The 23,270-nt window shown below is 34.4% G+C and overlaps 1 protein-coding gene across 2 annotated transcripts in view; it reads right to left on the reverse strand.

The window, feature by feature from the left end:
• Positions 1–23,270, reverse strand: part of GRID2 (glutamate ionotropic receptor delta type subunit 2) — a 1,393,842-nt gene that overhangs the window by 799,766 nt on the left and 570,806 nt on the right. The gene's annotated exons all lie outside the window — the stretch shown is intronic.

Consider the following 23,270-nt stretch of genomic DNA (forward strand, 5'->3'; position numbering starts at 1 on the left):
GAAAGGAAAGGAAAGGAAAGGAAAGGAAAGGAAAGGAAAGGAAAGGAGGGATGAAGGGAGGGAGAGAGAGGGGAAGGAAGGAAGGAAGGAAGGAAGGGAGGGAGAGATATAAGTGATAGGAGTTTTATAAACATGAGAAAAATGTGAATTAAAAGTAATTTACAGGGGTGCCTGGGTGACTCAGATGGTTAAGCGTCTGCCTTCGGCTCAGGTCACGATCTCAGGATCCTGGGATCGAGCCCCACATCCGGCTCCCTGCTTCTCCTTCTCCCTCTGCTGCTCCCCTCTGCCTCCCCTCCACTTGTGCTCTCTCTCTCTCTCAAATAAATAAATAAAATCTTTAAAAAAGTAATTTACAATTATAAAAGTGTCTATAGATTTTATAGAGAATAAATTATTCCTGTTATCAATATTAGCATGTCTGACCATTTGACATAATTGAATTTACAATTTTATTCTTTTCAACACATTGCTGTGTTAAACACAAATAGAAGCAGTCATCTTTCTCTGAAACTCCGATATTAAATTTTGATTTGGAAGCTCTTTAATATATTTTTATTTACACAATTACATTTATTTCATTATAAAGATATAACAAAATGATATATGGTATAAAACTCTGTAATTGGAAAAATGTTGTATAAAGAGATTATTACTATTGAATTTTTAACACATATTTCTTACCATTGCCTTCACTGTACCAGATTTAGGGTAGAAAAACACTGGGAAAACTGCTTTCAAGTAACCATGCACATCTCCCATTGAAACCTGTTAAGGGTTACACATGAGTATAAAAGGATAGTATTTGGCCCATAATGTGTTTAAGATCTAGTTTACTGTACACTGAAAGCATTACATTAGTAATAATAGTCAAAATTGAATCTCAGAGGGTTGGTAATTTTGCTGAAGCATCCAGAATTTTTCTTATCTGAACCACCCAAACTTTTAAAAGCCCTTTTCTTTTTCTCTCCCCCTCTGCAATCATCCAATTAAAAGAAATTTTCCCCTGCTGCGGAACAGTGGAATTTCATAGTTTTATGCTACATTTAACAGCTCGGGGTTTTAAGCTAATAAAAAGTACCTTCGAAGACACAAGCACGTACAGTATATGTTCACTGGTGACATGTAATATCTTTTATTATCATTAAGACAAAATAAAATTGTATTTCATGGTTTGCTGCTTTTAAAAAATGTTGGAAAAAATAGAGCTTTCTGTTGCAAGTCTGTCACAGAACTAGATCTCATATATGGTTAAGAAAAAAGGATGTGTAACTTTATTCCACTGTTTTTTGTTGTTTTTTTGGTAATTTAGAATTTTCAGAGATTAAATGTTTATGTTCTCATTTTCCAGGGCATAAGGAAGAAAGGATGGATATTCACCTTTTTATTTACTGTTAATTTGAATTTTTTTTATGTTGCCAGGGCTCTGATTCATCCTATGTGTACTCAACATACATAATCATGGTAATAACTAAAATATATAAAAATATATGTGATACATGTGTGGGTTTGAATTATTTTTGTGCTTTGATATATACAACCAAAATTTTTATTCTTGTAATCTACCAAGATTTTAGATGCACTGAGTACCAAAACCAAGAGAAAATGTAGCTCTGTACTTGTAAACTCTCCCTGAGCTGGAAAAGTATATAAAGCTTGCTTAGCCAAAATGTTGGCCTCCTAAATCTTCTTAGGCTCTGTTCATGACTGTTGCACTCTATCACTATGTGATCTTAGGAGAATAATCATTTAGTTTCTTTGTGGCCTTTTTCCCAGTTTCCCATTTCAAGAGAACTGCTCTCTGCTTATAAAACATTTAGGGCCCTAGCTAATGAGGTTTGATTTAACTTCCTTTTTTCATTGTGTTCCAGCAACAGCTCTGTACCTAAGAGTTCTCTATGCCTAAGAGGTAATATGTTTCCTCTGCAGTTATACACTTGAGAGACTTTCCCTAAATTAGGGAAGACCAATGCTCCAAGTTCAAATTTGGCAATGAAAGACTTTGTGTGAAAATAACTATTCTGCAGCACGACTAAGAAAAGCTATAGCACCCAGGTAATAGGACTCTTTCTGGAAGGATATAGAAAGATTCTGAAATAGGGATGCCTGGGTGGCTCAGTCAGTTAAGTGTCTGTCTTTGGCTCAGGTCATGATCCCGGGGTCCTTGGATGGAGTCCAGCATCAGGGTCCTTGCTCAGCAGGGAGCCTGCTTCTCCCTCTGCCTGCCTCTCTCACTCTCTCTCTCTCTGACAAATAAATAAAATCTTAAAAAAAAGAAAAAAGAAAGATTCTGAAATAAAGTGGGATGGTAAAAAGAGGAAGTAATTTGATTTAAATATGGACTCCTGTTCATTCTAAATTTCTTTATTATGCCACCTTTGCCCCTTTCCCAGAAATACACTCTCCATAGGATTTAGAATAGCTTATACACAAAATGTAGGCCTAACATTTGACTTGTGTTAAGAAGATAGTTGTTTTTCATTAATTTTGAGATTATTACAGGGAAGCTAGAGAAGCAGCGGGAGAGTTTAGAGGGAAAGTACAGGGAAGGCGGCTACTGTCCATTCAGCACCATTCGAGACAGGCAGAGAAGTTTAAGACTGTATTATGTAATTGCAGCAATAATCTCTGAAGTAGGTGAACATTAGCATCTCCACTACCAGATGAGAGAACAGAGACTTGCAAAGGTTAAGGAATTCACCACCCAGCTCACAGCAGGGTCATAATTAAAACTTCGGTCTGTTTGACCACAAAATTTGACCAAATAAACCACATAATGACCTGCTATTAAACCACTCCTTTTAAAGAACTGAGAAATTATTATGATGAAAACCAATTCCAGTTAGCAGTTATACCAGGCAGCATGTTTTCTTGACTATACCAGTCCTACTATCTATAGTATATAATATTTCTCATATTACAAAGTACAAGGATTTTAAATAATAAGGATGATGCTTACATAAATGTTCTACCAGACCACCTGCACTAGGACTTTTTTTGAATGAGCCTGCAATGATATTTTCCTTTTTTTTAAAGATGTGGTTGAGAGGCAATAAATCAGCAACATAATTATCAACCAAACTTCCTTTATATATTTCCTATCAGAACCTCATTAAAGTGGAAAGTTTCTCATCTATATATCCTCACTACTGTAATTCTCAAAAAATTCATTTTGAATACAACTCTTGGGACACTATGTGGCTATTTAGACCTCGAATACATATTGCCTGGGAGTTCAGTTAAGCTTTCTCAGAAATTATAACATATTTGTTTGGCATTTTCTGACTAATTGTGTTTTGATTTTTTTTTTCTCTCAGCATTTATGGAGTTATATAAGCCTCCCAGTCCAATTACACTTACATAAGTACAACACCTTTAATCATCATGGGATTTACATACTAAGGTGCTTTTAGTGTAGTTTTAGAACTTCCATAAAACCTTACTGTCTATAAATCAAAGATAATTCATTTTTGGACTACATTAGTTCATTTTTCTTTTTATGTAAATCATTGCTAAAATATTGGCAAAATACAGGGTTTTATAATTGCATCAAGTCCATAAAAAACCAGGCACCGTTAGAATGTTAATGGGGAGATGACAAAGTTTTAAAGTCAGTCAGATACATTGGGTTTCACTCCCATCATTGCTACTTTCTTTTTTCTTTCCTTGGGCACATGATTCAACTGCATTGTTCCCTAGTTTCTTCATTTAGTTACAGCACGGACTTTGCAGGCAATATATATACACTGTCTGCTACAGTAATTATTCAACAAATTTTAAGAATATTAGTAACAGCTAGTGGATACTTCAACCCAAAACAATATTCTTTATAATCCAGACTCTGTCATAATATTTACTACCACAGAAAATGACTTAATTCATTATTGGATAATTCAAATTGTGAAGATATTCTCCCTTTCATTGATCCCAAATCTGTCTACTTAGTACTTCTAGCCACGTGTAGCATTTGATGGCCTCTAAATAATAGAGGTCTGACAACAGATCGATTATACATAAAGAATTTGTTTCCCTTTCTGCCTTATAAAGTAAACATCCTCTAGGTGTGTTTTACATATTTGTCTGTTTCCTACATAATAAATCAGTTAGGATTCTTTTGGGTCTAGTTTGAGCAAAACTTAATTACATTTTGACCTAAGTACTGAAGTAGATCTATTAGCTTTAGGTTTAATATGATGTAGGGGCTTAAATTACGTCTTGGAACCTTGTTTTGCCATCTCCAAAACTTGACTTACCTACCCTACACTGGCTTCCCAGATTTTCCCATTTTAATGTTAATAGTTACAAATTTATGTCTTCATAACTCTGAGTCTAGCAAACAAGAGAAAATGTCCTCAGCCTAATTCTCAATAATCATGAAATTAGTCACTGAGTGCAGGGCAAATAGAATAGGCTCATTTAACTTAAGTTATGGGGATATGTAGACATTAATTGGGTATCAGCCAATCAGAATGGACATTGCCAACAATCAGTCAGAATAGACACTGTCCTTACACAACAATTATGGCTACAGAGTCCATCTGTGCTGACCTTAATTCTATTTCAAATATTTCCCCTGACCTGTCCCCAATGCAGACTGTAAATCTTACTTCACTCTAAAAGTAAGGACTCAGAGTTGAAGGAGTCTCGCTTCTGAGGAGGAAAACAAATTTATTGTTACCAGAAGAAAGATGAAAGGTTGAATAATAGTGGGTACTAAATCCAAACATGGTCTACTACACATGGTTTTGAGAACTTCCAACAACCTAATTATTTTACTGAATTAATTTCAGTTAAATAACTGTTCTATTGTGCATACTTTCCACAATAAAAATTTGACATGAAGTCTGACCAATATAGTATAGAACAGAAATATTACCTATTTTTGCTAAAATCTATACTTCTATTAATGAAACCCAAGATTTCTCTAACCAGTTAGATATTCTACACTTGACATATTGTCAAGCTGAATTCCTTAGCATTCTGTACTTGTATAGTTTATTTTCTAAAGTTAAATGCCAAATGTAAAACTCTCTGCCCTATAAAATTTCATCCCACTTGGTTTAGTCTATCCTTCAGGTCATTCAAGATAATACTGAACACTTCATATAAATTCAAGCACTGAGTCATCATCTAGAAGCTTGAAAATATTATATCTAACCATTGAAAATTAATAAGCAACCATCCAGTCATTGAAAACTAATTAAAAAAAAAAAAGAGACAATACATAGTAAAGGAGACACTCCTTTTAGATTGATATTGATGTAGTAATTAACACTGGGTAAGTCTGATCAACCAGTTATGAATGTACTTCAGTCCATATTTCTCCACTATGTGGGAAAGAATATAATGGGTATTTTTGTTAAATATCTTGTATGAATTAAAGTCCATTATTTTTACATAGTCTCTTGAGCTGATATTAGTTGTAACCAAAAAGTTCATGTTACCTTCTAGTTATCTATTTCCTCAAGGCTCAAACTTTAGGCAATTAGTCATCAAATCAGAATTTTAAGAGGACCAACATCAAACTCATTGGCTTAGAGAATGGAGAATCCATTTCCCCTTTTAGATTTATAATACTACCCTTCTTTACTTATGCAGAAGTTGAAAACTTGAGATTCCAAAATAACACATCATCAACCCTACATTATCCTGAAACATATTATCTGCATTTCAACTTATCTTCATAAATCTCATTTTCAAGTTCTGACTTCTATAATTAAGCAGAGTAGGTGATGAAGTCTTATGGTGCTACTGCTCTCTTACTTAATTTCTTTCACCTGGGCCAGCTGTGGCACAGCGGGGAATCTTTTAAACAGTAATAATGAATTATCTCTCTAAATCCAAGGAAAACATAAAGCAGAAATTTGTCAAACTTTAAAGATTAAGAGAAAAATAAGTTCCACATGGGCCATGCTGTGTTATAACAACAATGAAGCATAATTTGAGGAACCATTCTATTCCAAATCTTTCATTGTGCAGCGGAACAAAATAGGCTCAGGGACATTCAGTGACTTGTCTAATGTGTGATAACTACAGAGGATCAGAGGTCTCAGGATTTCTGTCAATTCAGATCCCTTTCTATCTTTCCACAGTGCTCCTTGATTGAAATGTTATACTCCAATAAACATATAATAAAGAATTCTGAGGAAGTGAACAAGAAGGAGGAGATAGTTAACTATATTTATTCATCCAACCATGATTTGTTTTATTTCCAATCACTGAGTATTCACTTCTGCTAGTCACTGCCTTAAATTCTATGGAATACAAAGATGAGTGAGATAGAGACCATACTCAGAAAGGAATCTACATTAAACTTCTACTGTGACATAGGATTCATATGGTAGTTTTACTTTATTTTAATAAAAGTAGTTCAAAGTCCAAGAAAAAAAAAATCTATATCCAAGAATCAGGTCTCCTTTAATATTTCATACTGATACTTTTAAGTAATATGTCTTTTCACTCAATTAATGGAATGTTTTCTTCCTCTGGAATTCATATTTCTTGTCTGTTGTAAATGACATACTGTAGCTACTGTTTTACCTTATGTGAAACAGTTTATATTGGTTAGTAAATTGTTGTTCTTGTTAACAAATGAAATTACTTTCAAAGTGTCAGTTCAACAACTTTACAAATCTGTAATAATCCGTTGTTTTTACTGTAAAAAAGCAGATCATTGAGGAGCCTGGGTGGCTCAGTCACTTAAGCGTCTGCCTTCGGCTCAGGTCATGATCCCAGGGTCCTGCGATAGAGCCCCACATCTGGCTCCTTGCTAAACGGGGAGTCTGCTTCTCCCTTTGCCGCTCCCCCTGCTTGTGCTTGTTCTCTCACCCTCTCTCACTCTGTCAAATAAATAGATAAAATCTTAAAAAAAAAAAAAAAAAGATCATTTAGCAAGTCCTTAGACTGAATTTCACAGTTTAGTGATGTTAGATTTTAAACAGGGCCACTGTTCAAAAATTGGTTTTCTTATTAATGATTTTTAAAATTATTTTATGTCTTTCTTATTAATTTCTTTAGTTTCAGGGTTATGAATTGGCAATTTGGGTATATTAACAGATGTGACAGCTAATATTTGTGGCCTAACATCTCTAACCAGCACTGGGAATGAAGAATAAGCAGCCACAGTTTTAGAGAAAATACATTCCTTATTATCACAACGTAATCATATGGCTTGCATAATGAATTTCTAATACAATAAGGAAAACATATTTTTAAGAACAATTTTTTTAAGATTTTATTTATTTACTTGAGGGGTGCCTGGGTAGCTCAGTCGGTTAAAGTGTCTGCCTTTGGCTCAGGTCATGATCCCAGGGTCCTGGGATCGAGCCCCACATCGGGCTCCCTGCTCAGCGGGGAGTCGGCTTCTCCCTCTCCCTCTCCTCCTGATTGTGTGCTCTCTCTCTCTCTCTCTCAAATAAATAAATAAATATTTGAAAGAGAGAGAGAGAGAGCGAGATCATGAGCAGGGGGTAGAGGTAGAGGGAGAAGCATGATGCGAGACTCAATCCTAGGACCCTAGGATCGTGACCAGAGGGGAATGCAGATGCTTAACTGACTGAGCCACCCAGGTGCCCTAAGAACAAGTTTTTAAACAAAAGAATCTATCTCAAACAACACCATTTACCTTTTTGAACAAATTACACATGTCTTTTAACAGAAGAATTTAGACCTAACATCAACACTCATGATTGTTTTATTATTCAAATATAATCTAAATGTGTGTGTGCCTGAATATATGTGTAGTGCTACTTTGGGTAAAAAGCACAATGTAAGAGGTATCCTTTGGAATAAAAAATAATGGCAATCCTCAGATATTTTAATGAAATATTGAAAAAACAGGACAGAACTGCCCTTGAACATCTGAGTTTAGCAGCCATTTTTGTATTATATATAACAGAAAAAAATTCTGATATCCACAACTATGACACAAGAAGTGGGCTCTGTACTCTGCACCCTTGATAAGTATGATTCTTACAGCTCTGATGTAGTAACCTCTTCTCAGATAGGTGTGTCTATCCCATGTTTGAGATGTAAAACATTGCAGCTTATACTGAGTCTACTTTAGGAAAAATTTACATTCTTCTGTTTTATGTACCTAGCTTTTTGAAAGAGAAAATAGGCTGTTTTCACCTAATTCATTTACTAATTTTTTTTTTCTGTTCAGCTCCAGATGACAACCAGATGCTTAGTAAAAAAGATGGCAAATTTTCCCTTTCTTATTAAGAGAACAGATTAATAAGTATTGTGATTCACCTAGGACTTATCTCTGTACTTTTGCTTAGTCTGTTATTTGAGTCTGGAGAGCATATTCTTTCTTATTTCTTATTTCATTTCTTATTCATTCTGTATCTTTAGTGTCTAATACAGTGTCTGGCATATAACAGATACTTATTTTTTGAACTGAAAATAAATATGCAGGGGCATATTTATTTATTTTATTTTATTTATTATGGGTGGCTGAGTCGGTTAAGTGACCAACTCTTGGTTTTGGCTCAGGTCATGATCTCAGGGTCTTGAGATCAAGCCCTGCTTTGGGCTCCCCATTCAGCAGGGAGTCTGCTGGAGATTCTCCCTCTCCCTCTCTCTCTGCCCTCCTCCCCCACAAATAAATAAATAGATATTTTTTTTTAAAAAAGGAAATGAATGTGCAATACTATTAATTCTGCTTCTTTATGATGGTGAAGGTACTTGAGATTCACATAAACAGAGGCAGTAAGTTTATTACTTAAATAGTCAAAATGACTTTCTCTTCCACCCTTTTCTATATCTAAAAGTTTATTTCAATGAGATAAACAATATATTTTACTCAAGGGAGTGACGAAGAATCTGTTCAAGCCATCTATGAACATACTGGTTTGCATGCATTGCATTAATATGCAGTAAAGCAATCCAGGTTTGATTCTAAACTGGTAACAAACAAAAGGCTGGGGTAGAAAAAGAAAGAAGAAAAATCAGCATTTTCAAAATACAACAAAACGTATATCTTGGCATACATACAAATAATATATACCACGGAATATTAATTTTCATTCTTTTCTTTCCAGGCTAACTGATATGTAAAAAAGTGTTGATTTATTTGCATTAAAAAGAACAGATATATGGACTAGTATATGGCTGGCAGAAGCTTGATAAAAGATACAAGACAAATATTTTATAAAAATGTTTGAAGCATAGGGCGCCTGGGTGGCTCAGTTGGTTAGGCGACTGCCTTCGGCTCGGGTCGTGATCCTGGAGTCCTGGGATCAAGTCCCGCGTCAGGCTCCCTGCTCGGCAGGGAGCCTGCTTCTCCCTCTGACCCTCCCCCCTCTCATGTGCTCTCTGTCTCTCTCATTCTCTCTGTCTCAAATAAATAAATAAAATCTTAAAAAAAAAAAGAATACTATATTTTAAAATTAGTTCTAATACACTAAATATATGCTTTCTATTCTTCTGCATAAATTCCATGCATGTGGAATAATACAAATGATTAAATGGTAAGTAAAATTAAACATTTCTTTATTAAGGAGAGGTTTGGTTGTTTTTCCCCTAGGAATATCACCACGTATCTGTGGCAGTATCATACACTCACCTTTAGTTACACCTTCTAAGCAAGTCAATGTTTATCATGTGTGATTGTCAGCAGAAATATGTTTATTTGAACCCCAGGTTTAGTTGGCAAGCCAGACCCAAAAGACCACAAGCTTCAAGAAAAGCCAAATAATCCAGCGAAAAAAAAATGTTTTCTTACAAGATCCCTAATTCAGTAATCTTCCCCCCAAAATCTGAACTCTTCATTTTATGCTAAGATGTTGCATCTCTAATAAGTATATTCAATATGTGTCTTGAGTCCATAATTTGAAAAGAAATGGCAGTTTTAAACTCTAGATATCACATAGATTGAGTACCAGAAAGCTGAGTTATATACAACATTAAAATGTCTTTCCGATATTTTTCTAGAACCATATTTTTTTACAGAAGAACATTTTCATTTCAAACTATCTTCAATTAAGGTATAAGTCAATATATCCTGTGTATTTAAAAGTTATTTCCAGTAAGATTTTACTATTTCTTATATTTTACATATAAAGCAGTGATTAAAATTGATATAAAAACTTAGATAAAAAATAAATGTTAAGAAAAGTAAATCTTTTTTGTGACTACCAAAAAGTAGAGATGTTTTTAAGTTCAGATCCTAAAATGTCATAAATCCACAAATACAAACCTATTATACAAATTGTTTTTTGAAATGAAAAAAACTGTTTTGTAGAAAGCATTCTCATACCAAACTCACTTCATTAGCATTGGAGTGATACATAAGTTGTCAAGTTAACAAATTATTTCATAAAGCTCCTATATTTCTCATTTCTCTCTGTTGCAAATAAGAATGTTTTAGAAAAAGCAGAGAGAGTAGAAGTGCTACAACCTACGTCGAGTATAGAATATATATTTGAAATGTAAAGGTTGTAAATGCACACAGCATCTCTATAGAATTTTATAAGATGAACACTCCTCTCTGCCTTTAGATACAAGTGAAGTAAAACAAAATAAAATTAAATTCGAAAGACTCTCCTATTTAACATTTATGAACACACAGAATTTTATAGAAAACATAAAAAATGAGAACTAGGCATGATTTCATTCTACAATGTTAACTTCTTAAAGTCCAGTATGGTTTTTACTTTGTTCTATTTTTAAATTACATTTCAGATCTTTAAAAATTGAGCATCAGAAATAAGCTCAACTATAAGCTCATCTTACATGGATTAGCTGAATTATGCTTAAAACTCATTAATCAATACTTATACTATACTAATTCAGTTGCATTTTATATAATGGGGGAAGGACTGACTCACATAGAAAAGTTTTCTTAGGAACTTTTATATGGACCAACAAGTTAATGTGAATTTGCTACAGTATTCTAACTCCAGAATCTACTTATAAACAATCTTCATAATACAGGTATACAATGTATGTTATATATTACACAACTTACAGATGATTATCTTATTATCCTCAAAATTAGTATAGAAAGCTTATGAAACCATAAGCTTTGAAAAATAGAAATAAATAATAAAAAATAAATAAAAAGGTTGCTATTATCAGTAAAATATAGAGTAAAATGCATTCAAAGATATCACGATATCAATTAAAAATAACTGTTTTTGATCAAATTCTGATTATAATCAAAACTGAAGAGAAAATAACTAATTCTTTTCATATAATTCCTTTTTTTTAAAGATTTTATTTATTTATTTGAGAGAGAGAGAATGAGAGACAGAGAGCATGAGAGGGAGGAGGGTCAGAGGGAGAAGCAGACTCCCCGCCGAGCAGGGAGCCCGATGTGGGACTCGATCCCGGGACTCCAGGATCATGACCTGAGCTGAAGGCAGTTGCTTAACCAACTGAGCCACCCAGGCGCCTCATACAATTCCTTTTTTTGAGAAAAATATTTTATTTACTTATTGAGAGAGAGAGAGTGAGCATGAGCAGTGGGGAGGAGCAGAGGCAGGAGCAGAAGGAGAAAGAGAAGCAGACTCCCTGCTGTGCATGTATAAAAGGGTCTACCATGCACTGTTCTTTGCAGTAGCACTGAGAAATAAGTACAGAGATATACTGTGTGCATCAAATGGGAAGTAATAATCTAAGAGAGAATATGGTCTATGGAGGACTGAAAGAAATAAAGACCATAAGTTAGAAAATTTGAAAATATATAGGTCATCCGGACCTTGAGGACAGAGTCAGATTTTAGGAGGAGAGGGGAGACAAAATAAAGGAAACAAGGAGCACAGTGGAAAGATTTATTCAATATTTTCTTTACTTCAATAGTAGCAGTAGTCAAAACCGCAGGAGAAATGTAAATAAGTAGAGTTAAAAATCTTTGTCAAAACTGCCCTGACCATATCCCTCTCACAGTGGCCTTAGTCCCAGGACGCTCACTTGATGATGGCACTGTCATAGGAAAACCAGTAAGCATTTTGAGACAGAGTCCATGAGAATCTAGTTGATTTCAACTAGGGAGAAGATGTCTTGAGTGTTTGAGAGGGGTTTGTTCCACAGACAATGGATATAAAATATAAAGAGGAAAAATATGACTTCTGTATACATGTGTTAAAGTCTGAACTCTCCAGAGAACTTCTCGACCTGCTCCTGCTTCTACCATCTTTTAACAGTCCACAAGTAAAAACAAAACAACATACATAGACATGCAAATCTGTTGTTTATTCACACCCACCAGTCACATGGCTCTGTGAAAGGAAACCCCAGATATCAGCTACCTTGAGTTGGGAAAAGGAGGAAACTTGCTCTGTGGGTCTAAGGAAGGATTCAGAGCCATCCAGACATTGGGCTGCTGGGCTTTCTCTCTACCAATACTCGGGAGAGTTTAGAACTCCAGGATGGGAAATCGCACAAGGAAGCAGCAGCAATGATGATAACAGGCCAAAAACTACCATCATAATAGTACCATAGATTTGTATTGTTCTTGACAATGATCATATATGCAATTATCTATTTTAAATATAGCAAAGGAGTGAAGACATGAGATGATTATAAAATGGAAGCAGTAATCTGTGTATTAGTGACCCCTAAGTATTTTTTCCCAGAAGTAATGATAGGGTGAGATATTTCAAATTTAAAGTTTTTCTGGTCAAGTGTTATTTCCTCCTTGGTAATCCTTCTTGCACATGAGGCATATTAGCATGTTGAAGGCTCTCAGAAACCTCACCACAAATAAAATGGTTTATTTTTATTTAACGAAGCATTTTTCTAGCTTAAAACTCCTATTACTGGGGCGCCTGGGTGGCTCAGTCGTTAAGTGTCTGCCTTCGGCTCAGGTCACGGTCCCAGGGTCCTGGGATCGAGCCCCGCATCGGGATCCCTGCTCGGCGGGAAGCCTGCTTCTCCCTCTCCCACTCCCCCTGCTTGTGTTCCCTCTCTCGCTGTGTCTCTCTCTGTCAAATAAATAAATAAAAATAAATAAATAAAAAAAAAACTCCTATTACTGTTCTGGGCATTTCAAATAGGAAAAATAAAAGAGCCACTGACTATCCAATATTGCCTCATCTTTAAGAACATTGTTACTAATGTCTCTTTAAAAAAAAGATAGTTTACTAAAATCATTTGTGATTGAACATTGCTTATTTTTTTTTTTGCTTTTTACAACCCATATAATAATTTTACAGTGCAGAACAAATGAACTTAAATTTTGAAAAAATGTTTTTTTTTAAATTTAAAGTATGCATAAATCACACCTGGCTAAATGGTATTCTTGTCTGTATTGCTTGATATTTAGCACTGTAATCAAACCACATTGCAGTGTTCACAGTTTCTGATGAGCCCTAAATGAGGCTCCATCAATCTGGCAGACTATTTCAAGAGTAGAACTAAAGATGAAAAATTTCACCTTGCTTCTAAAATAAAACTGTACCCCACCAAATATGTCCAAACTAAATCATTTAAGTGAGAATAATTGAATCTGGGCACTTCTTAAGGATTATCCCTGAGCCACCACCGGCCCCAGCTGGCAGCAATCCTTAGTAAATGATATGGGTCCTAAGAATATTACCAGGACATAATGGAATCTCAAAATACAATAGGCATATGGACTTCTAAAAAGACCAGTATGTAAATAAGACTAATGCTTATTTTCAAGAAATGTATATGAAACTAAGTCTTTGCACACCTATCTAGCAACATTATTTAAATCCTCTCTCCAATTTTATCTTTGACATAATATTTTTAAAAGTACTTATTAAAAGATTATTGCTTATGATCCTATACATGTTAACACATCACATCAAAACTTTTATTTTGGGGCATCTGGGTGGCTCAGTTGGTTGGACATCTGCCTTTGGCTCAGGTCATGATCCCAAGGACCTAGGATCAGGTCCTGCATCGGGCTCCCTGCTCAGTGGGGAGCCTGCCACTCCCCCTGCTTGTGCTTTCTCTCTCTCTCTCTCTCTCTCTCTCTCTCTCTGTGTTAAATAAATAAATAAATAAACCTTGAAAAAAAAAAACAACTTTTATTTCACAAAACATTTCAACAACATGTCAATTTTGTCACCCCATCTCATTGATTTGAGAAGCAGGGGTGTTCTGAGCACTCTTTTCCTATTAACAAAAACATCTAAAAGTAAAATCATCTAAAACTTATAATGCATAATAACTATAACAAAAATTTTAGCAGACACTTCAGACTAGCTAAGCACTACAAACTAGAATTTCTATAATCTTATCCCATTATCTATTTACAAGGACAGAATAAGAAATACAGGAAGGGCTCTGGTTCAAGATGGCAACATAAGAGGCTCCTGAACTTACCTCTTCTCACAGATACACCAAAATCCCCATCTCTCTACCGAACAATTCCCTCTTAAGAAACCTGGAAATTAGCTGAGTGACCCCTACACATCAAATGAATGAGAAAAAAAAAAAAGCACATCAAAAGGGTAGGAGAGGCTGAGACACAATTTACCATAAATCTCAACCCCCTGCCTAGTGACATGCAATCAAGAGGGAACTCACAATTTCCAACTTCTCTTTCAGGAGTGAAGGGTTTGGACCCAGCATCTAGTATCCAAACTTTTCAGTTTTCCACCTGAGGCACGGCCTTCAAAACACCTAGGTCTTAAAGCCAACCGGTCTTGCTTCCATGAGACCCACAATACTATGGTAAACAAAAAACAGTTCTTAATGGGCTCATAGGACTCACTGCAGCTAACCCCCTCTGGCTCAGCAAAGATGCAGCAGATTAAACTAGGGGCTCTTTAACTGAAATAAGCCTATTTGCATACTTAAAGAATTGGGCTGAGGTCAGGCTTCTAATTTAACACACATCTAGGGGGGCTAACTGCAATCCTTTCCAGAGACTGGGAAGGAAGCTGGTGCAATCTTCATGTTTCTCTGTGGGTGTATATATAAATGAAACCAGTTCTCAACAAGATATATGCATCCCCATGTTAGCTGCAGCATTACTTACAATAGTCAAGTCATGGCAACACCTAAGAGCCATTGACGAATGAATAAATGAAATGTCTCTCTCTCACACACACACACACACACACACACAGAGGAATATTATTCAGCCATAAAAAATAAGGAAAACTTGCCATTTGTGACAACATGGCATAATACCCTTGAGGGTATTATGCTTAAGTGACATCAGTCAGAAAGCGAAAGACAAATACTGTATGACTTCACTCTCTGTGGAATCTAAAACTTCAAACTCATAGATATAGAGGTTGGTTGTTGCCAGAGGCAGGTGATACAGGTGAGTAAAATGAGTGAATGGGGTCAAAAGGTACAAACTTCCAATTATAAGATAAATAAATTCTGGTCACTATAGTTAGCAACACTGTGTTGTATATTTGGAAGTTGCTAAGAGAAAGTTGTTAAGAGGAAGTTGCTAGATCTTAAAAGTTCTCATCACAAGAAAAATAAATTTGTAACTATGTGAGGTGATGGATGTTAAATAAACTCATTGTGCTGATCATTTTGCAATATATACATATATCAATTCATTATGTTGTACACCTAAAACTTATACAATGTTTTATGTCAACTATATCTCAATAATGGGGAAAAGAAATCAGAAACATAAAATTTCTACTTTGACATATGTTGTAAAGCAAATCAATTATGGGGTCCCAAAAAAACAAGCAGACTAAATTTCTGCTCAGTTTGATATATTGCACTAATTCTCCCTATCACATGGGTACTTTCTGAGCCCTCCAGTAGTTCACTCTATGGTGTGATTGCCCAAACGCATAGCTTCTAGATTTGAAAGTGAATGGTAAAATGAATATAGGCACAATCAAGAGGAGACCATAACATCATGAAAGAAAAGGAACCAGGAAAAAGATCATTTGTTTACGGTTGAACACTGTACTTGTGGAGAGCTCTGAGGATTATAACATTATGATGGTGGGTGAGTGAGTTTTTACTGTTGAAAAAAAAAAAAAAAGAAGAAAGGAAGGAAGAAGGAAGGAGATAAAGATTTCCATAGCTAAAATGGTCCAAACAAACAAATCAACAGCCTAGAATATATTTGTAGTAATTGTTATCCTTAAAAATGCATTTAAAACATATTGAAATGGAAAAAGCACTTTCCATGAGATACAGTTAAATGACATAATTTCAAAATTCAGCTACCTTAAGCTGCAGCAGTAGATAAAATCAGATAATTATAATCACTCACTACTTGTCCTTTGTGATAATAAATGTGGAAATTAAGGTGTAGTATTTGAAATCTAAACTAGTCAGGAGGTTAGAGGAAGCTATTCTTTGAGGAAAAAATATTATAATCTGGAACGTTTATGGCTTAAATTGTCTCTTGAAAATACTTAAAATGAAACAGATGAAACATTTGCATCAACTTTATTAGAAGGCAAACTTGAGCCCTTCCAAGAGCAATCGGTAACCAAGTGCAAGAGGCTCTTAATATTATTGCAAGTGTTCCACCAGAGCATTTTGTTTTCATCTTGTCTGCCCACTTAATCTTGAGTTGCTTTGGGAAGGTAGCAGTATCATATAATGGGGTAATCGCAGCTTGGGGAGTTGGCCAGACAATGAGACCTTGATTTCCTCACTATGGCATGCAATCATGAGTTCTCTAAGGAAATTCTGGACCAGTAAACCTATATATATATATAATTTTTTTTAAATCAACCTTTGGATTTTCCCACAGGCAAAGTGTTTCAATCTTTAAAAAATATCTTAAGATATAAAGAATATATAATTTTATTTTATTCTTATATATATAATTAAAGATTTATTCATTTGACAGTGAGAGAGAGAGCACGCTGGGGAAAGGGCAAAGAGGAAGACTTTCCACTGAGCACAGGGCCCTACACAACATGGGGCTTGATCTCACAACCCTGAGATCAAGACCTGAGCAGAAACCAAGAATCTGACGCTCAACCGACAGCCACCCAGGCGCCCCTATTATATTTAAGCTAAGTTACCTATTGGGATTCTATTGGATTCCTATATTGTATTTTGAGATTCAGAAGCTATGGCTGAAAGACAGGTGCAGGCTTGACTCTCTACAAGGGGAAATTTCAGTATTGACCCAGGTAGAACAGATGAAACATAAGAAACACTGCATAATATTTAGTTAATTTTTCCTTCATATTCAATTCATACATTCAAAAGGCTTCTTTTTCCCTTTATGACTAAGGTTTTTAAATTAATAATTAATTGATTGATTGATTGATTTGACAAATATTGAAGGTCTCTATACTAAATACTGAGTTAGACCCTGTGAATAGAGTTACGAATAAGACTAACATCGTCCCTTACCCTTAAAAGCTAGCGTATGAGGGATTTCTAGCAGGAGCTAACACTCTTAGCACAAAGGAGCTTTGAAAGTCCCCAAGGTCAACTGTATGGCTGTATACCACTATTAGTCTGTCAGTACAGTGAAAAGGGGGCCTTGGCACCTGGAAGACCAAGTGGGTATTGAGCTGTGAGCATACAGGTAGAGAAATCTGATCAAGCTATAAGGTAGGTAAGGTAGGTGTAAGGACACAGTTTTAATAAAATGATCCAACTTAGTTTCCAGAGCCATATTAATAGGGTAAATATTCTAGGTTCTCCAGAGAGTCATAGTGTAGGCTAGGGAACTCTTTGGATTTATCCATGTATGTACTACAAAGAGTGGGAAGAAAGGCTAGGTTTTCATTACAATCAAGACTCAGAGGATCACTACTGAGTATAGTTACATTTCCCTTCATTACAATGATGTAGTGAATTTTGATATATAAACATGACTATTTGCAATTTCCCCCATTATGTTTAATGGCAGAAAACAAAAGGGAGAACTCTGCCCTTTCATTTGGTCTGTAGGATGTTATCGACCAAATAAGACAACAGGATGTTAGAGACCAAATAAAATCAGTAATATTAGGACTAACATTTACTGTGGGCTTATAGTGTGCCAGGTGTGGTGTTATTTACTTTATTGCATTTTTCCCTTTAGTTCTTAATACTATGAAAAAGTATTGTTATGGATATCATTTTGCTTACATCAAGTAACCACAACATGGATCACAAAAGTAATCACTGTTTTCCTTAAATGAGAGTCAAAATACCAATAAGTCTACATTTTCTACTTAAAGATGTATATTTATAAATATATAACACATATAAAATTAATAAATTTATGTAATAATATATACATAAAGATATCATTAAGAATTGTGAAAATATAATCACAACACATATTTTATATCCCTCCTTCCAGTCCTTATCTATTTTCATTTACATTAAACACAATTGCAAATGGAACATACTCACAGACAATTCTGTATCCTTTTAATAATTTGATGTCAAAATAAGATAAAGCCCTAGAAAGCCAGAGAATCATTATACTAATTAAGGGTAATTAATTTAATATAATGCAATTTCCCCCAGAACTTGGTCAACAGCAAAGCATCAAATAACATTTAGTATACCAACAAAATTTGGATGGCCCCATAGGCTTATAATAATGGGATTTTGCCTGAAGTGAGTTCATCCTCATTTGAACTCTTACTAGAATTTTTTTCTATTCCTCTATGACATTTAATACATGCTATCTTTTTCTGTTATTCTTCGTGTGCATGTCATCTCTCTAACTAGATTATAAATCTGAGCTTATGGAGTGTTCCTTATATCACTATGTCTTATACAAATAAGAATTCAATAAATATTTGCTAAAAGAATGAGTACATGAATATTAGAAGTAGGAAACAGGTGCAATTCAGTACAAGGGATTTTGTTGATGTACAGAAAAAATAAATGTGTTTGCTTTGCTTAAAAAAAACCAGGAAATATTAAACAAGCAATACATCCTACAGAAGTAAAAACATCCTTGAAATTCTTATTAATAAAAAATATTAAAGTTCAAATCAGTGTCCAGGTATTCCTCTTTTCCACTATCCCTAAGCCATAGTGTCAACAAGTAATGGGCACCAATATTACTCTAAACTAACAATAAAACTAAATTTACTGAAATAAATGTACTTCTAGGATATATTTAAATTATTTCAAAATACCTGTTTTGTTTTGTTTATTGTTCTAACCTACAATCACCATCCATTGGGAGGGATATATGATGCAGATATTTGAAAGATGACTGAGTAAAACGACCTCCCAATTCTGAATTAATAAACATTTTTAATGGTAAATTAATGTCTTGCAGATGAGGTAGGAAGGAATTTTTCTTTGTTTCAGGGACATACTAATTAAAATCAACTTGTGCAAGTAGGTATATAGCTGCTTCTTGAAAAACTCTTCTCCGTGGAAGAATCTAACCCAGTTTACACCAATCAGGACTGCCATATTGACTCTTTCTCCTCCAATTTCTGAATTTTAAGTTTTTATTTTGAATTAATACAAATAAAGTATTTGGACCCAAACTATTGAACTGTTTAGAAATATCTGGGGAACACAAAGCACCAGATGGTTTTCTTTCTGGTTTCCAAATCTATGAAATTCATCTGAAAAAAAAGCAAATACATTGAGCAAAGGATTAAAATCATAAGGAGACCAAAATATAAAAAGCCTTTCCAATATTGAAATCTTAAGTCATTCCTCAAATTATTAGGTAGTTAAGGATGTCTGATACTTGTCCCTGATAGTGTGGCATAAATCTATCAACATAGACTTAGAGCCACTTTGCAGGACTAAATGTTTTTTGGAGTGAAAGGACATACTAGTGGACTTCTTGGTGAAATTCTGTTAAGAATGGAAGGGAAACTGGTTGTGCTGACAAAGAATTAACTGTGTACATTTGTGCTGATGCTGACCTGAATAACTTTATCCTCTTTACTTTGTTCTGCATAAGAATATGTGAGAAGTAAGATAGGATTTTTATTATTATTTTTTTTAATAAATGATGCTTTGCCTGCCCTCATTCAACTGGTGTACATCCTTGATCAACTCAGGACATTGCAAAGTTACTTCAATGCTACATATTGTTCCCCACATATAATAAAGGAAATAGAAAATACTGACAATTTTCTGTTTTTTAGAAGAAAACAGAAGATGTATTTTTGCTCTTGGCTAAACATTCCTTTCAAATAGAAAAGCATCACCTTGGAGCAGAATGAACTTTTGAAAACTGCGTATTAAAATCCCTACCTTAGAGACAGTGTAGTAACCTGAGACTGCGTAATTCCATTCAACAAGGAATAAGAAGACAAAATTGTTTCTCATTTCTTTGTCATTTAAGCTTCCTGTTAATACGCTACACATAGATTGAGCTGCTGGAGTTTAGCATGGAGGTCTTTCTGTGGAGAAATATTTTTTTTTAAATTTGTTTTGCTTTGTTTCTTATAAATGTGCACACCCAAGATATTCCAAATACAAAACAAATTCACTCTTGATGGATATTGACATAGCATGTTCTCTTTTACCTGGAAAAATGCAATAAAAATAGCACTGAATAAAGTTCACAAACATGTTTTCAAGGGATTAATTCAATCCAACAATGTCCACTTTTACTTCCATATTTAATAACTTATGATCAATATTTCTTAGGGCAGTCCAATGACATTGTTTAGATTATAGATTGGGTCAGAATCTCTGGTGATGAAGAACCTGGAATATGTGTTTTACCAGATTTTCCTAGGGTGGATATGATACTCATTGATATCACTGGTCTGTAACAATAATAATAAAATAAATAATAATAAATAATAAATAATTAGTTTTGGTAGTTTGTAAAGTATCCAAAAAAGATAATCCATATCCTGCCAAACTAATTTTAATGTGAGGTGATAAGCACTAAATATCCCAAAGGGATCCCTCTGGAGGTTGAGGATTAAATTACTTGAAAGCAAAGGAATAGCATGGAGGACATTAGGAGAAGGAAGGAAAAAATTAAGGGCGGGAAATCGGAGGGGGAGACGAACCATGAGAGACTATGGACTCTGAGAAACAAACCTAGGGTTTTAGAGGGAAAGGTGTGGGGGGTTGGGTTAGCCTGGTGATGGGTATTAAGGAGGGCACGTATTGCATGGAGCACTGGGTGTTATACGAAAACAATGAATCATGGAACACTACATCAAAAATTAATGATGTAATGTATGGTGATTAACATAACATTAAAAAAAAAGAACAAGTAAATTAAATAGGTGCAATTAAAATAAAAAAGTTAGGTAAAATTAAAAAAAAAAAAGATAAAGAGTTCCTGCTCCTAAAAAAAACCCAAAAAACAAACAAAAAAAACTAATGATGCACTGTATGGTGACTAATATAACATAATAAAATAAAATAAATAAATAAATAAATAAATAAATAAATAAATAAAATTTTAAAAAGCAATGAGACAAAAATATTAGAATTTTAGTTTTATAGTATTACATGCACAGAAGAATGAAAGTTACAGTATCAGAGGGCATACTGGTAAGACAACACTATGTTTCCGTGGATGCAATTTCAGTGTACCACATGGTCCCTTGCCCCCATAAAGGTACTCTTTGCTATTTCAAATGTCTTAAAGGCAGGAACTTTCCCTAACAGGACCAGAAGAGTTGGAAGGCAATTTTTAAAAATATATTTGTATCTATCATAACACCCTGTGGCACATGTAAGTCCTCAGTAAATGCTTAACGATTACTATTAGAAAATGTCATCTTCATTTATTCTAGATAAATGTGGTCGTTGTGTTTAACATGATTTAAATTTCTATCCTGAAATTATTTGATTTGAGGTAATTCATGTAACTTCTCTGGATCTTAATTTCCTCATCTATACAATAAATATGTTGTACTAAATTAAGTGTTTTCCACAATTCAGCCCACTTCCATATATTGTGCCTTATCTGTATGCAACCTATGTTATTATTAACATTTTTTCAAAATAACATTTCAAAGTTAAAATGCAGTAAAATTAACATATTTATTAAACTTTTTCAAATCCTCATTCTTTCACTATCAAATATCATATTTTATTCAATCTTAGCTTTATGACCTTGCTCATGGAAAAATACTTTTTTTTTTTTTTTTAAGAAAGAAAGAACACACATGAGCCTGGAGTCGGGGGTGGGGGACAGAAAGAGAGGGAGAGAGAGAATCTTAAGCAGCCCCAGGCCCAGCATGGAGCCGGACATGTGGCTCAATCTCACAACCCTGAGATTATAACATGAGCCTAAATCAAGAGTCATTTGCTTAACCAACTGAGCCACTTAGGTGCCCCCCAAAAATACTTTTAAATGAATAGTTTCATGAATTAGCCTTTCCTTGAAATACTTAGTTTCTTGACACAAATAAGATTTTACCGTAATTTTTTTTAAAGATTTTATTTATTTATTTGAGAGAGAGAATGAGAGAGAGCACATGAGAGGGGGGAGGGTCAGAGGGAGAAGCAGACCCCCTGCTGAGCAGGGAGCCCGATGCGGGACTTGATCCTGGGACTCCAGGATCATGACCTGAGCCGAAGGCAGTTGCTTAACCAACTGAGCCACCCAGGCGCCCTTTACCATAATTTTTAACAAAATTTTACATCTAATAAAATCCAATTTTTACCTAATTAAAATGTTATTTATTTTATGGATACACAGTTGAATTCTGCTGAAAATCAAATGTTCTAAAAATAATTTGAATGTTCATAAACATCAATTAAAAGAAAAAAAACCTCAAGCCCACATCAGAAGGTTTTTGAAAAAAAGAAGTAAAAAGGTTTAAAGTATATAAATTAATGTTCAGAAGGAAAATATTTGAAGGGTTATAGAATTCTCTGAGTACCACTGTAACTCAATTGAAAGCAACTCTAATTAGATTTTTCCTACATATACAAGTAGGCTTCTCAAGCAAGTCCCCAAAATCTTCATGGTGTGCATGAAAGGGGTCTGGTACTTTTTCATATAGGAAAAAAGAGACACATTGTCTGTAACTTCTATGTTAAAATTCTAGCCTTTATTCATACATACAGATGCTGCAATGATTTTTAAATGTTTTCTGGTATTCCAGATCTGCTTTCATAATGCAAAGTATAAAAGGAACTGAATAAATTTTAGATGTTCAAAATGGTGTCATAAAGGTTACACTGAACCTGATTTATACTATTTTTCTTTACTATTTTTTTTACTGTTAATGAAATGTCGGTATGGTTCACATATTTAAAAACGTAGAAGATATTATATTCAATTTCAAATGAACTAAAGACTACTGAATAGGATGGTAACTTAACCATTTTAATTTAGCCTGGTTAATTTAATCTACATTCTTTAATCTTTATTCTTTTGGACACAAACTTTCTACTTATTACTAAGGAAAGTCCTTCAACCACATGCTCATGAAGAGGTTACC

The sequence above is a fragment of the Neomonachus schauinslandi genome, chromosome 2 (genome assembly GCF_002201575.2).
Source record: "Neomonachus schauinslandi chromosome 2, ASM220157v2, whole genome shotgun sequence".
Taxonomy (NCBI): Eukaryota; Metazoa; Chordata; class Mammalia; order Carnivora; family Phocidae; genus Neomonachus; species Neomonachus schauinslandi.